At 39.7% G+C, this 17,072-nt stretch overlaps 1 protein-coding gene across 10 annotated transcripts in view; it reads right to left on the bottom strand.

Moving 5' to 3' along the window:
- The window catches only part of CALD1 (caldesmon 1), a 194,010-nt gene that overhangs the window by 128,808 nt on the left and 48,130 nt on the right, over positions 1–17,072 (bottom strand). Inside the window, exon 3 of one of the 10 annotated variants that reach the window (XM_048057960.2) lies at positions 13,018–13,158. The exons of the other annotated variants lie outside the window; for them this stretch is intronic. The gene's annotated coding sequence lies outside the window, so the exon portion shown is untranslated. The remainder of the gene's footprint in view (positions 1–13,017; positions 13,159–17,072) is intronic. 10 annotated transcript variants of the gene reach the window in all.

The raw sequence follows: 17,072 nt of genomic DNA, 5'->3' as shown, positions 1-17,072 counted from the left end.
GCAATAGCTCAATCTAAAAAAAAATAATAATAATTTAAAAATACAAAAAAAAAAAAAAGCAGCTTTGGGAGGCTCATTCTATTGTTTGTATAATGCCAGAGGGTAAAATCACACAAATACCGAATAGGACAGGGGAACCAAAGAGACAAAGAGAAACTCAAAAATACAAATGAAAAGTAAGAGATCTGTCCAGGAAGAAAGATTTGCAATAAAGTTACACAGAAATGCCATTGGCCTTTAATCTAGAAGAGCAGTTATATCAGTGAAGAACAACTCAATGATTCTGATGTGATTTAAGTGGCTGGGAGGCTCTACTGCTCTGTCTTTTAAAACTCAGACCAGGAAGCTAGGCTATTGAAAATGCGAGCATGTGCCAAAATGGGCAAAACATTTAAAACCAGCCACATGTCACATCTTCATCTGGCAAACAGAAAATGGAATGCTATTTATAGCCCTTTGATATTCCTTTGTTTCTCATGGGAAACTAGTTGATGTTGTCTATTGTCAGCTCTCATTGTTAACAACACTCAGGGAGTTTATTAATCTTAAGTCTTGATGCCATTTGCCCAAATCAGTCTTTCTATAAGGGTCACATTAGACCAATAAACAGCTGAGTATCATATAGACATCATGATTCATTCACTAAGTTGAATTCAATAAGACTGATGCTTAAGTTTTATGTATTTCTTATTTTAAAACATAACCTTCTTGTCAGCCTCAGGATTTCCTTGATATTTATACTGTAGAAATATACTAAATTAAACAATAGCCCCCTACTCCACTAATTTCTCCTACCACATAATATAACAAAACCACAGTTCAAAGAATATTATTCCCATTTGAATATGCCCCATCTTCCTTTTCCAGTCCAGTTGGAAATCTGGGAACCAAATAGTTCATATATGAAGCAACTCTTAACTTCATCCCTTGGAAGGATGCCAAGTTATGACTTCTTCCAGTTGAAAGAGCGAATACTCTAGCTCAAACAGAAGAGGCCTACGCTGTCAGAATAAATGTTGCATCATGACACTGATGTGAAGTTGCCACCAGATGAGGTTTTTTTGTTTTGATACAAGTCAGAGAAAGGAAATTTGGTGTCTGTAGTCCCAATGCTTTACCTATAAGACCATATATCTATGCAGACTAGGAATAACATTCCCAGTGGCGGCTGAGTGAAAAAAGCTGATAGAATGAGTAGCTATACAGAGAAATCTACCCTATACTTGTGGAAAACACTCAAAACACACAATGTAATATATGTGGAAAATTAAAGCTGTGGGGAAAGAGGATGTAAAAAGCAGAGGAAGACTGGCAGGGATACAGAAGCATCAAAGATTAAAAGGATGGGAAGAACAGAATATGAGCCAGCAAGCTGAATATGAGCCAGCAGTGTGCCCTGGCAGCCAGGAGGGCCAACCGTACCCTGGGGTGCATCAAGCACGGCATCGCTAGTCGGTCGAGGGAAGTGATTGTCCCGCTCTGCTCTGTGCTGGTGCGGCCTCGCCTCGAGTACTGCGTGCAGTTCTGGGCACCACAGTACAAAAAGGACATTAAACTGTTGGGGAGTGTCCAGAGGAGGGCTACAAAGATGGTGAAGGGTCTAGAGGGGAAGACGTATGAAGAGCAGCTGAGGTCACTTGGCCTGTTCAGCCTGGAAAAGAGACTGAGGGGAGACCTCATCGCAGCCTACAGCTTCCTCACGAGGGGGAGCGGAGGGGCAGGCGTTGATCTGTTCTCTTTAGTGACCAGTAATAGGACCTGTGGTAATGGTGTCAAGCTGGGGCAGGGGAGGTTCAGGTTGGATATCAGGAAGAGGTTCTTCACTGAGAGGGTTGTCACGCACTGGAACAGGCGCCCTAGGGAAGTAGTCACTGCACCAAGCCTGTCAGAGTTTAAGAAGCGTTTGGACTGTGCTATTAGTCATATGGTCTGAATTTTGGGGTAGAACTGTGTGGTGCCAGGAGTCGGACTCGATGATCCGTATGGGTCCCTTCCAACTCGGGATATGCTATGATTCTATGAACATTTGGCACAGAGGGAATGAGACCTGCCTGAGAACAGATTAGCATGTAAAAGTTTGACAATAAACTAGAGCTGGGACCATTATACTAGAAACTCAAAGCAACTCTTACAGCTCCTCCAGTTTAAGGCTGACTCTGGTTGAAGCTGCGTGGTGTCACATTGAAGATATCATATTATTCTTTTATATTTGTAGCATTCTCAGTTCTGCTTGTCCCCACTACTGGCAACAAAGGCAGATGATCTGCACTGCTTGATTTTGCATCTATAAAAGAGGCCCACACACCAACAGAGAAGGAATCTGTGTTGATTTACTGTCAGATAGATGAACTGCTCAAAAAGCCTTATAAAAACAAATATTTCACAGAGCAGGGCTCATTCTACCTATCTTTTCAAAAACAGAAGATTAAAGAGAGATAATCAAAGAAGGAAAAAAAAAAAAGAATGAACGTTTGAGAAGTTAGATGGCTGGTGTTGTAGCTCTGAGTTTAATTGACAAAACAGCTTTCGTCAAAACAATTAGATTGTTCTCCTCTAAGCTATTCATCATCTCAGATATTTTTCTGATTTTGACTTTTACCCACCAGAGAGCAGAAACCGCCTGAATAATTGCCATCTAGGGATTCCTTAGCTGGAATTTGGAATGGCCAACATAATTCCTCCAGACAGTACTCGATGACTTTTTCCCGTGGACTTTGATATTGCAGTGAAATGCCTAGCATGCTGGTTCTGTGCTGCAGAAATTATCCTTCTATGTGATATTACAAATTCATTATTTAACAGCAAGACTGAAAATTAGTAATATGGTCCCACTTCTGAGTGGTAATCTTTTTCTACGATGCATTTGGAGAGGAAGGGGTGGGGGGCAACCAAACAAGTAATTATGAGTCTTTCTAAGTGTTGATATTGGATTAATAGTCTCATACAACAAAGTCTTTCACTGATCTACAAAGCTGATGGAGTACCAGAGATGGCAGTAGCAGCTGTGCCAGCCCAATTAGGGACAGACTGAACCAATTTTAACTCCCACTTAATGTTTGGCTGCATTTTCCATCCAGGGCGCCAGAGTAGGGCAGCAGCTTTATTGATCCTTCTAGCAGCAAACCACCCAGCGTTACCCCCCTTCTGTATGTCTATAGGAAATCAAAAGAGCTGAATCCCAGTTTGAGAGGAACATGGTTGAAATTCCACACAGGGAAGGCTTCAGGTAATATATTCTGTCTTCCCCTGGCTAACTTTGTGTGGTTTCTTGCAACACAGATTCACAAACATCTCTTTTATCACTTTCAGTCAACATTCAACCAAAGTAAAAATTTTTGTTTCTACAGTATCCATATTATTTTCATTGCAATACTGAGTGATTCACAGCTTTCAATCTCACGGTAACCTTATGAAGAACGGAGTAGTTTCTATTCTCATTTTGTAATAGGCTGATTGTAACAAAGAAAGAATAAATAACTTGTACACAGTCACAGACGTTCTGTGAATGAAGACCTTACATGGAGGCCTCCTAGTGTGTTAAATAGTGAACCAGCTTTTGTTTCGTTTGGTTTTCTTTACAGAAAAAAAAAAGAAAAAAAAAAAGCTTCACTTCCTAGAAACATAAAACTGGTTTCTGTCAAATTATTTCAGTAGTATGCTCTGAAAACGGAGAGAGGGCAGCGACAAATGTGATACAAGATGATAAACTGCTGTCTCTGCTAGAAATAGCAATTCTGTTGCTGTCAACTTTCTTGTTTGAGCCAAAAGCAAAGCACACTCTGTAAAGAGTTTCTTTATCTATCCATAAAAGACATCTAAACCATAAGGAGGGAAGAGAAGGAAGGAGAAAAGAGTGGAAGCTTCAGACAAGCCCCAAGTATTGTCTTGTTCTAAGCATATAAAAGCAGCTGCAGTATCATTAGTTCCCTATTGGAACTGCAAGTAGGATCACCTGTACTTGGAATTTGACCAAACATCTGTGAGGATCATACATGGTTAAAAATCTCTATTCACTATCGAGATTTCTCAGCCTCCCAAACTGTGCAACATCCTCATTTCATGATAGATCTAATAAAATTACAGACAAGCATCCGTGAGAAAGCTGGTAATTGTTTATCATGGAACTTTTCTGCATATGTACCATGGTTTTAAAGGCTCTTGCTGCACTGTAGTTCTTGAAAACGGGTCACAAAGCTGAAAGGTATCCACTTATTTTCCTCCTTCTTTCCTTTAAAGAGGAAGATATTCCCTGCATGCATCCAGAAGTGGTATATGGTATGTATATTTACACTCTGACATGAAGTCTCAAATCTTCCTCAATTATTTGCACTTGTTCCATGAGGTGTCTGTGGCCTAAGACTCGGGAGCAGACCAAGCAGCTGCAAACCAACTTCTCCTAGTTTTAGGACAAGCACTCATGAAAATGACTTAGTCCCATTCCCAGAGGTGCACATTTCCCTGGGGATTGATTTGTCACTATTTTCAAATACTGGCCCTAATGCACAGACTGGTTAGTCATACTTGGCAGTCATGATGGTTTTTGCTCTCTTTGGGTGCCCTCTGCTTCATCTTCCTGGTACCATGTCCACAGCCAAGTAACTGTGGACTGCACCATCTAAGTAAGCTTTCTTGCTAGAGCAAAAACGCACACAGACACAAAAAACAATCATGGAAAGTATAACCAGTTCAAGTTTGCTCTTACATCTGCAGCCTTTGCCTGGTATGCAAACCTCCTCTGCTAGGAAGGGAACGCTGCACTACTTCAATGAGAGGTACAATTCTGAACAGATGCAGCTAAGCCCTTACAAATCCCTGGGTAGACATAGTTATTTCAGTGTGAGAGCTTTGAGTGTGACTGGAAGTCTGAACACTTTGAAGATGACATAAATCAAAGTAGCCTCTCCTTCAACACAGCAATTTCCCCTGTTTTGAGTTCCTTCCACTTTGAGAGAATGGAGAAAAAAATCAATCTTTCAAAGCAATACACACTGTCCACTAGACTGTGTGAAATACTGTCCTCTTATTTTTTTTAAAGGAGAAAAGCTTTTTTCTCTTGTCTTCTGGTACATCTTAAAAGCTTGTTATAATGGCATGGTGCCAGGTGACTACTTGATTGTGGAACATGGACAGAATGTCATCTTCTTTCCAATGTAAATGCAAAGGGAAACGTCAGCACTGTGTTTTAAGGGAAGCATGGTGACACATGACAAGAACTCGTGTCCACGAGCATGCACCAACAGCATTTCCATACATTTTTGAGAATAAGACCATGTTAAAAAAAAAGTCACAGGACTGTCCCTGTGCTTGCTGCTCCCTCCCCACCATGCTCATTAGTGCAATCAGATGATTGGCTCTGTTCTCTTTGGGGTATCTTTGTGTGTTCCATGTGAAAGTGGCCAGCCCAACTACTTGCAAAGAGATCATTTCCAGAATGTGAGCAGTGGAGAACAGCAGACACATTGCTCAGTTTTAATGATCCACTCTACTTCCATGACCACAGCTGCAGCTGGTCTCCCGGCAGGATAAATCCTGGGACCTCTCTGTACTAGAAAGGAACTACAGCAGTGTACCTGCCAGATTTGTCTGAAGGATGAGCCCATTGTTTTGATCATTTTCTTACTCTTTCTTGTACTATAAGACAACTCAACAACATACAGACAGTACAAGAGGCTCAGTCCTTGTTACATGCTTTGTACAGTCAAAAGACTGATTTTCAGCTGCCAAGCTACAAGTGAAATTTGTCTACAAGATGCAACCTGAGCTCCATTAACATCATAGCATCACTACTTAGGGTACAATCCTCTATGCATTGAACTATTCGCTCCTTGCAACTAAGAGAATGATGCCTGCTCATGTCTACAGATGGCTGCATCAAGTAGCTAGACATTTAAAAGGTGACTAAAACCAGGGCAACCCTTCTAGTTCACTGAAGCAAATGCAAACTCTCGATATGAAGAGTTTCTTTCTGGAGGTAGGGTAACAGAAAGCAAAACACAGATAACACTAATATTAAATGTTAATAAACAAAGCTGCTAAGAATTATCAGGGTTCTAGTAATAAATTGTTTATAACGGGCTAGAATATATTCTTAAATAGAAATGAGCATGTTAGTGGGTTGCTAATTATTCCTAATGAGCAATGTCATTTTCCACTGGTATCTGTAAGATACATCATTCATACCAGTAACTTCACTGTAAATTCCTGTGATCACTTACCAGCCCCTTATAAAGTAAACTTGGAAAAAAAGTACTAAATTTAGAAGCCTTGATCATAGAACTCTGGAAGAGGCTCATTAAGTATGCCACCCATGCCTTGCTCTCAAGCTCAAAAGTAAGTTCTGACAGACATGGACTTGGCTTGGCCAATGTGCGGGTTTCTAGGGAGAATGACAGTTCAGTGTCCAAGCCTCATAAGTTTTACTAGGATACATGTACCTTGTATCTTAGAAAATTCTTCTGGAAAAATTCTATCACCTTCAGATTGTAAAAAAATTTATCCTTGGTCTAGATAACCTTATTTTTACTTCTTGTTACATTCACTTACATTTAAAGATGATGTACCACTCCATGCATGGACAAATTAGTCTTTTTTTTCCAGTCTGTTTGAGATTGGGAGAGCAGTGAATGTCATTTATCTCAGTTTTAGTAAGGCTTTTGACACTTGTCTCGTAGGGTATAACATCTCTTTGACAAAGAGGTGGATTGAAAACTAGAAGAACTGCCAGGCCCAGAAGGTAGTGACCAGGGTCACAAAGCCCAGCTGGAAGCTGGTCACTAATGGTGTACCTGAGAGGTCAACACTGGGGCCCATGCTGCGTAACATCTGCTTTAATGGGCTGGCTGATGGGACTGAGCACACCCTCAGCAAGTTTGCAGACAATATAAAGCTGGAAGCAGTGGCTGGTACACCAGATGACTGTGCTGCTATCAGAAGGACCTTGAGAAAGAAATGGGCCAAAAAGGAACCATATGAATTTTAACAAAGAGGTTGTAGAGTCCTCATCTTTGGAGATATTCAGCACCCAACTCGATACAAGCCTGGGCAACCTCCTTTAACTCACCCTGCTTTGAGCAGGGGCATTGGACTACAAAATCTCCAGAGTTCCCTTCCAGTTGCAATTGTTCTGTGATAACTGTACACATATATCTTCCAATAAATGTTGCACAAAATACAGTATGCAAACATACAAAACATACTATCTTTCATAATATAAAAGTAGAACAGGCCAGCTGCTTAGGTAATCACCTATCTAGTGTAAGTTAGTCCTATATATTACAATTTGCAACAGTTGAAGATATGAACAATACACATTAAAAAAGGCTTTGTTGTAAAGAACAAATTTCAGTGGTACCCAGATAATAACAACTGCTTTTACCAGACTTTTTAACAACTCAGCGTCTTACAAGAAACTGCTGTAATTATTGCTATAATCAACATCATAACTTACAATAACACATGCAATTAACATATGGTAAATAGCATCGGCCAATTAGACTATCATGTGCCCTGTACATCTGATTCCTGTTTTCACTGGAATGCAGCTATTTGTGCTGGATCTTGTCCAGGGTCTCTGCTTTGGCCTCTAACGCTCTTTAGATGAGCAACCCTCAACTTTCTGCTGTAGTTAAGGGGAAAGACAAGATTTCTGCACACATGAATTAGGTCATAGATATGAACCTTGAAAGGAGATTCATTAGTCATTTTTAGAGCTCCACTACTTTAAAGTAGAAGAAAATAAATCACGGAACACATCCCCTTCATCACTGCATACCGTCATCATAGACAGCAAAGTTAAAGCTGTATTAATCACACATAGCCCACTATTTCTCCTTTTGTTCCCTGAACATGTTTTCCCTTTTCTTTTTTGTTAAACTTCAAGGTCTAGAAACAAATACAGGGAATTTATTTAATTACTCATGATCAAATCTCTGCTGTTGCTGAGTGACTTCTATGGATGCCCAAGGATTCACTGTTTCCAGGGCCATGTATAGTTGCTCAGGACCTGGCAGGACTGGATGGTTCATCTTAACAAATAAGTAATCCGTGCACTATCAATAATCTCTTTCCTCAGAGGTGCCGCTTCCTGTAAAGCAACAGTCTTTAAGTAGCAACATGACTGTTTCAGAGTGGTAATGACTGACTTTTCCTTTGCCCACAGTCTTGCCCAAAGTCTCCAGCTTCAGCTCCTGACAGAACTGTGATATCCCCAACACATGATGCTCAGCAAACCACAGAACAGAGATATCATATGCGAAGCCCCCTCTTGCACATTAAAAAAGCACAAAACAACTAGGAATTTAAAGCAACAACATGACCAAGATATGAAGAAAAAACGTGAACTATCTTAAAACTTCCATTTTATTGCTCTTATTGCTCTGACTTTCCAAAACCAAAATCAAAGGAACGTATTCCAAATTACGAAACCATCACAGAAATTCTTTGTTTTTACCTGTCTCAGGAATTTATGCTAGAGGAGCAAAAGAGTCCTTTATCAAAATAATTCCACCACTGGCAGGCTGACGTTTTTATTTAGGGTCCCAGAGGAAAAGCATGTTAGGGAGCCACTGTCACCATTATGACTCAAGCTACAGAAGACAGCTTGGGCCTTCGAAAGATACCCTGTTACCACCAAAAGAAAGCTGACCTGAGACTCAAGACAGGACTTATCTGCCCAGCTCTGCTATGTGATTTGGGGAAAGAGTTTGGGGTGGGAGCAGTGGAGGAAGGTTGCATCTGTGCTTCTTCCCCTGTTGCCCCCTCATTCTCATCTGCACAGATGTAATATCTTTGAGGTCTTGGGATGTTTTTCATTAATAACAGTTCTCAAGTTCCCCACAAGTGTAGTACCAAACTATTAACCAAGTGCAGATAGTGGAGTGTTTCAGTTTCTTTTCTTCAGGATAGAGTTAGAGAAAATACTGATAGAAAGTCAAAGGACGCATGCAAAGATTTTCCGCACTAAACTAGTGGCTGCATGTTAGAATCAAGAAGAGGGACCATTATGAGCAATGGAAGCTTTGCTTCAGTCTGAAAGGCAAAGCTCATTTGACATTTCCATCTGTGTAATGTATGTGGCAAAGGCTTGCATGCAGCGTTCCATCATGTGTTCTTGATGCTGTCAAATACAGAAAGGGAAGAAAATGGAAACATGAATCAATGAAGTCATTTTCCTTCCCACATACTACCTCAGGCTGAAATGATGTCAGAATTCACAAGAAAAACAAGTTTGAGTGGCACCAACATTTCAGAGGAGGAAATCCAAAGGAAACTCACGTCCATCAAAAAGTGGTGCTGATGATTCAACAGGCAGCATCCCTACTGCAAAATCAGTAATGAACCAGTCTCTGTGTGATGCATGGCTGTCATTGCTGGGAGTTTGGGCTTTCATAAGAGAGGGGGGGCAAGTGTACAAGGACCATACCGTCTGCCCAGACAACCAAATCCTGAAGGGACTGTAAGACTGGCTCCCTATACTTTCAAGTCATCCAACGTCCTGCTGATATGTAAAAGTCATACTGGTCTAGTGACTGCTGTAATTTCTGACAGCTCTCAAGATGTACTTGTACCCTACCTAGACTTATCAGGCTACCAGGTCTGATCCTGGCTTGCTATCATTTCTTATGCCATACTATTCAGTACAGAAGCCTCTGTTTGAGGTAAAATTTGATGGGTATGGGAGAAAAGGGGTAGAGGGAAAATCTACCCATTTTTCCCCTTGGTTGTCACTTTCTAGAAAGACAGGTGAGGAAGGTACATGGCACCTTAGCTGATGTATTAGCTATTGCTGTCATTTCGGGGTAACCTTAGACTTGGAAAGAAATGTGGCAAGCTTGAACCACATTAAAGCCCTGATTTAGCAAAATGGTCTGAAACACATGCTTACAGTTAAGCATGTGCCTAAATGCTTTGCTGAATTAGGACCTATGTTGGTAAAAGGGGCAATTGATTAATGGTTTCTGACAACCACCAGAAACTAATGAGCCACAGACCTCTGCTTTTTCCTCCAAATGACTGTACTTAAACCCGAAGGAAATTTCATTATGGAAACAGAAAACACTTATAAATAAATCATACGTGTCTCCTTTGCAAATATTAATTTTTATCTGCAATTAGTGGTAAACCCAAACTTCCTTTCATACAGTAATCTGAGACAGTGCCATTTGCCCCGTGTAACTGGTTACTCATTCAAACCCATAAGTTTCTTTCTAGAGCTGCAAGTTGTATGGAAAGCTGCACGAACCTAGCTAAATCAACCATGGAATATGCAGCATCCAACATACTAACTGAAAGGTTGCCTCACTGCGACATAAGCTTCAGAATGAATCAAGCCAGCACCGTGCAATCCACCTAGAAACGAAGAGTTCAGTAACAAAGTGCTGAAACCAGCTTCAAGCTGCTGCACGTTTAGCCTCAGTGAGGTGTTAGAGTATCAGATCCCAGGGAATTAACACAAGCTATTCAAGTCCTCCCACATGAGAGAGAAAAGGTCTGAAACAGTGAGAGGAAATGACTTGTCCAAGATAACCTTGGTCCTCTTAAGATGCAAACAAGCTCTCTATTTGCCAAGCTGTACCCCATCAAAGAGTCTTTTTAACTGGCAATGTGTTTTAGCTGGCTTCGCTTTATTTTTATTTAGAGAGACAGGAAAGACCTGTGGCCAAGGCACATCACTGGAGCTATGGCATTCAACTCTAAGGTCAACTTTATCTAAATACCATTAAAAAACTCATTTTATTTTTCCTACCACCATTGTTGTTATTGCAAGAACAGGCAACACCTCCTGTATGATAAAAGCAATAACTGCTGTTAACAGTTATTCCTATATTCCTATATTCCTGTGATGTCCTAATCTGTCAGGTATACCTAGAAACGTCAAGACCACAAGCTAAAAAATAGGGACACTAATATCTAAGGTCTCATTGTTGTCATTCATAAAATATCCAAAATTATTCTCCCTCTTTCCACGTGTATTTTAGTCATCTGAACCAGATTTCAAGAGTAGACAGATGCTATATAATTAAAACAGCATTAAAAATTTGATGACAAACACCAAGGTTTTAATGGGTGTTTACGGAGCTTGAAGGGCATAAATAACACCAGGCTTCATAAAAGATGGTAACTGAGTTGTTCCTTTCATTCACATACTCTTTCCTGTAAGTGTACTAATTCAACTATAATTCTAAAAAAAAAAAAAAAAAAAAAAAGTAGTTAGTAGTTTGAATTCTTAACTGTGGTTGACTAAGTTACCTGAGACTGAGGTTTTGAGGTTTCACAGTCAGTAGGTTTGTGCATACACATCACCAAAAACTGCAAATCCAACCATCTGTGATCACATTATTGTTCTATTTTTTTACAGAGCATTACACATTTATACCAGCCCTGTGACAGCTTTGCAAGCATAGGCAACATCTAATCCACCAAAAATCCTGCCAGCATAGTTAACCTGTCAGTTTCCTTGCTAGTGATATGAATTAGCAGAGAGAATTCGTACCAGAGTTGCATTACATGTCTAAATTACAATGTTTCTTGCTAATTATTAGGAGCCCTAAAGCACAATTTATGTTATCACTGAACCATGACCTAATAGTAAGAAGGGGACTTCAACATCCACAGTGCTGTTTAAATGTTTCTTGAATATCCATTATGGCCTTTGTAACAGAGACAAGAACTCAAAGACATATCTGAGGAAAGAAAAATGACAGGACAGACATGTTTGAGACTTGGGAAAATGATCAAAATTTATCCAGCCAATGGAAAAAAAAAATGTTTCAGTTCCCTGGGTTTGGATCAGATCAAATATGCACACACACTAACAATGCCCCAGAGGAAAGGGTGGGAAGGGAAAAGGAAAACACTTGATTTTTCTTCATAAGTCTATATAAATAAGATATTACATTACTAAGCAAATATTAAATGTTTACACTTCTGTTACACTGTGAAGAGGAAAACAAGTGTTTACCTTTGCATACCTGACAGTTTTCAATATGTTTATTATAATTCAGATCTTGACCCAAAACCTACTTGAAAGCCTATTTCAGGTTTCTGTGGATGTCAGTTAACAGATTGTAAAAGCTCGTACTACCTAAATGGTCTATGTATCTACCACAGTAATGTGCACAAGATATTTCTGGGGTCAGACAGAAAACTTTCAGCACACTTTCAAAAAGAAAGACAAGGTGGTAAGCTTAAAAACATATGTCTTTACTCATTCGGTGCATGGGAAAGTTTGAAACAGCAGTTACTTCCTATTCCTAGCACAGTGAAAGTCTGCAGGGTATCAGTTATTACCCTAAGAAGTGAACTTTGATATTTGTAAAGATGAATACTGTAGCTAGCCAGCCACCAATGCAAGAAAGCTTATTCCTTTAGCAAGTCTTTTATTCTCAGCACATTGACCACATTCACATTCAGCTTGACCCACACAGAGCTCCCTGTCTATGACAGAGTTCACCATGGATACTCTGGCTGGACACTCACACCTGGGAAAATAATGTAAAAAACTCATATTCTTCAAAAGATTAGAGACTTAATTATAGTAAGAAGTATTTTTTGAACTCTCACCGTTATCTTTCATTACAATACAAAGTTCAGTTCTATATTTATTTAGCCTTTTATTTTCAGAGATTTTGCTCTACTGCAGAGTTATAACAGACACACTTTTTCATTTCCTCTTTCCTTTACAAAGTAGAAGTCGGCTCAAAATGAAGGTGAAAGAACGTATATGAACTTTTCATTACAAGGTTGCTATTCTGAATTCAGCATATTCAAACTGTGACAAGTGAATGTTAGGAACTGCCAATTGCTTTGCTACCAACGTACATGATGTTAAATTAATACCTGGGGGGGGAGGTACAGGTTGTCTTCCTCATTAGCATTCATCTGAGTGTCTAGGAAGCTTGCAGGAGGCCAAGTGTAAGGAGATCTGGATGATTCCCTCACTGCTATGGTAAATTCACTTCAAAGACTCCAAAAGTCTTTCAGCTGTGAAGTAACAAAGAGGATTAGAGAAACAAGTACCTTGCCTTAAGCTGTTCCTCTTCTGTGGAAGGAGTGTGGCTTCTACTCTAATAACATGTTATATTCCACGGGACTTGCTCCACTTTCAACAAAACATGTTTGCTCTTCTGTCATAGCGTTGCCACTTTCTTCTCAAGATTTCTAAAACCAGATATTAAAAATGAATATGAAGCACACCCATAGGTGCTAAAGAAACTTGGCTCCAGATCCATCCTGCTCTCCTGAAGTGTTTTTCTAATTGCTGTTCTCCTAATGACTTTCAAAAACTCATTGAAGCATTTCATATGCATTTCCCTCACTGCTCTAGGGCTTGCCTCCCTATTTCAGCCTATTTTGTTTTTCAGTTTGACATCTCCCATGAAGCCACTTGGTCATAATGTGCCTGAATATATTTGCAACCTAAGTCATTTTATTAAAAAGAATAAGATTCTTCATTGATACATATTTTGCTATTAATTGCTTAAAAAAATCCTATAAAAGATAGGAACTGTGAGTAAAGGCACTATCGAATAGTGTCAAGACATGCAAAAACAGGCAATGTTCAGTTTAGAGAATTCTAAATGTATAGGCCAGATCTCTCCAAAAGTCATATTAGTTTGGTAATTGGTTTCACAAACACTAGATAGTGAACTACTAAACGAGGCAGTAGTTCTCAGTTCTTATAATAGATAAATAAAACCCAACACACAGGGCTGATAGCGTATTTCACTGGAGAAATAATGTCATATGGCTCTAAACACAGCAATTACAAATAATGCTCCCTTTTTAACGTGTACTGACTGATCAGTTCCCAGCTAGAGTCCTGAGTCCATCTGCAAGTACATCACTTTGGGAAAGCTGGGGAATTGGAAGAGGGTCCAGAAGAGGACAACAGATGTTATCAGAGGTCTAGATGACACAGCCCCCATGGAGAGGTTGGAAAGGTTGGGTGTGCTGAGCCTAAAAGACATGGTAAGTGTCCTCATATATGTTAAGGGAGAAGAGAATGACAAAGTCTTCATATCCACTGAGGGAAGGACAAAACATAACATAAATTAGATGGGTAATCTAAACCTTGAAACTAGCAGTTTCCCTGTCACTTAAGACACTAGGAGAAACTATGTGAGGAGAAGGATAATTAAACACCATTACAGGTCAACTGAGGAAAACCGTAAAGCTCTGCATGGGACACTTTCAGAACAGAGTACACCACTCAAAAATCATTTAAGTAGGAACCTCTCATTTGGGCTAATAGGATAGATTGGATTACTTACCAACATTTTCTCTAGCCTAGAATTTGTATTTTGCAATACCACCTGCCAGAATTTCAGTATAAGTGCTATGCATGTGTCTTGAACAAGAACAGCAGTAAGCTGGAGCTCATCAAAAGACCACAGGAAGGGAAAGGAAGTGCACAGTCATTACCTTATCCACAGAAGCACTTGCAGAGAAAGATTCCTAAAGATTCGCCTGGCAAGTCAGTATGTCCTCATAGCCAAAAGTTATCCAAAATCAATGACATGTAACAAAACCAGAACCCAAAATACTGACTGTGGACACCGTGTTAACCATAGATAACAATCAAATCAATGTACAAAACCCCAACCTAATGCCAGATTGGAATAGCTATAGAAGTATAATGAACTCAAGATGCAGACTTTTTTTTTTAATTTATTTTTGCCAAGAGTACAGTTTTAAAGTCCATTAACTCCATTTCTTCTCCTTAAAGCAAAAATATCCGAACCTGAAAATTCAGAGAGACTTTAAAGAGATACAACGGCCAGTTACTAGCTTTGACATTTACTGAGTGACTATTTCCTGCCCATGAAAATCTCCCTCTAACTACTACTATTTTCACTGAAAATTCTCTGCATATTTAATTTACTTATACTATTCCTTTTATTATTGAGCTCTGCTCTGTTATTTTTATTTGGATCATGAGAATAACATCAGCGATAACCGTTGTGGCTGCTGTCCGACCAACTTCAGTATCCTGACTCCAACAGTGGCTATGAGGTATTCAGAAGAAGATAAACCCATGATTCAACGATCAGATTGTGCAATAACAAGTAGGATAAGACAGGTGAATTCTTTTCCAAATCCCTCAGCATTCAGCTTCCACTCTGGAGCATGAGACCTGCTTACCCTTAACTTCACAGGCACATCCACACTTTTTATTAAGTCATAAAACAAAATCTTTTATATCCAAGCTACTTCATCATCTTGCCAAGAATTTGATTAACTAAAATTCTGGAACAGATAAAGGGGAAAAAATGCAGCAGTAGAAAGACTTTTCCCCAAAACACAAAGTAGTAGTAACTCCTCAGTCCACTCTGTTACATAACAGAGTGAGGCATATGAAAGGAGGTTTACAGGAAAAAAAAAAAAATCCAAAGCAACACTCCAGTTCTGTCCCAAGAAGAACATAAGTGAGCCAGAATCGATCAGTGCTTCAAAATAGCTGCCTTCATACACAATTGGAGGTTGGATCCAGAACACACTCAGATCTCAGCTTCATAGTGCTGGCTCACCTCTAGAAAAACAAATAAAACCCCAAAATCTCCTACTGCTTTATTTTGAAATTCATTGAAGCCTTTGAAGTTTGGGTCCATGCTATGGCCAGCTCATCTAGACTTGTGTGCAGGCTTAGAACAGACCTGAATTCCATGTGGGCCCATCCACCTCACCTTACTGCTGTCACAGGCATTTTCACTTCATACAGGTGAATCCCTTAGCATAAATCACCTGACATTAAAAAGAGCTGGATGTGAGGGTCCAAGACCCTCCTAGTTTAAAGCAAAACCGTCTTTTGCCTATAACTGGGTAGCTCAACTTAATACTTAGGCGACTGTGGGGTTTACTAAGTCAGCATTGGAAGACCTTTGTGGTGACCAGGCTCCAAACCCAGATCTCTTCTAAACAATTGAGCTAGTTGTGAGACTAACAACAACAGTACTATGGCAAGAAGGATTTCTGCAAATGCTGTTCAGACCCAGCTACATACAGGCTACACTTTCAGCAAGTGCAATGTGCATCTCTATTTTCTGTGTTGTTACTCAGGCACAATCTCCTGTCCCTACTGAGGAAACACTGTCTTCTGCTCATAACTATCTATGGTTATGTCCTTAGTCTAGTCAAATGTAAATTTTATACAACTTTTTTATTTTCATAAGTGGTCATTTAGGGGGTTGCTTGATTAGGATGTTTTTCTGTTTGTTCACTTTATTTGCAAGCTGGACAGTGTAGAGAGAAGGCATTTACATCTGAGTCAGAACCTCGTATGTTCCTCTTATATTTAAAGCTGGATCACAGTTCAGATGAAACAATGCCAACATTTTCAAATTGCCCTCAGAAGATTTTAGCTGGAATATCTTCTAGACAGTAGCTTTTCTTGGGAAGTTCACCTTAGGCCAAAATCCAGTAGAAGTGTTTTGTGCAAGAATTGAACTGCAGCCCTGAACTAGAGCTCCTTTATGTGCAAGATATAAAATTGGAAAAGGGGAATGAAAGTGTTTCTGACTCCACCCCTTCCCTATTTCTTTTGAGTGAATTCAGCACCAGGGGTGCATTTCCATCTTTTTTGTCCTAATCTGATGTGTGGTGGGAAATGCAGAATAGTCACCTGTAACCTCCTCCATCCCCCAAGAGCAGATGCACCTTAGCACATCTTCCTTGCATTTTTCTAAACTTTCATACACCTTTCACTCCTAAACTATAGCTGTGGTCTATAGCAAAAGCCTTCACCTGGGCAGTAACTTCAACACTACTGGTTTTGTAATCTTTGAACTGCCAGATTATAACCAGCTATATACACTTGAACCATCCCTAAGAAAACTCTTTTTCCCTATTACATTTACCACCAGCCACCTCACAACATTTACTTCCAAATATAAATGTAGCTTAGTAAAACTGTAAATCACTGATGTATTTTTACGCCTCAGGGACCATTACTGCAAATTTCCCAACTCTCATAAACATTACCACTCCTGATTAAAAAGACTTCCCATGAATCAGCCTGGCTCGCAAGTATGTTACAACACTCAAAGAGCTCTTCACAAGGTATGTACCACCAATAA

The sequence above is a fragment of the Anser cygnoides genome, chromosome 1, assembly GCF_040182565.1.
Source record: "Anser cygnoides isolate HZ-2024a breed goose chromosome 1, Taihu_goose_T2T_genome, whole genome shotgun sequence".
Classification (NCBI taxonomy): domain Eukaryota; kingdom Metazoa; phylum Chordata; class Aves; order Anseriformes; family Anatidae; genus Anser; species Anser cygnoides.
The sequence above is the reverse complement of the archived record's forward strand: the minus strand, read 5'-3'. Positions and strand labels throughout refer to the sequence as shown.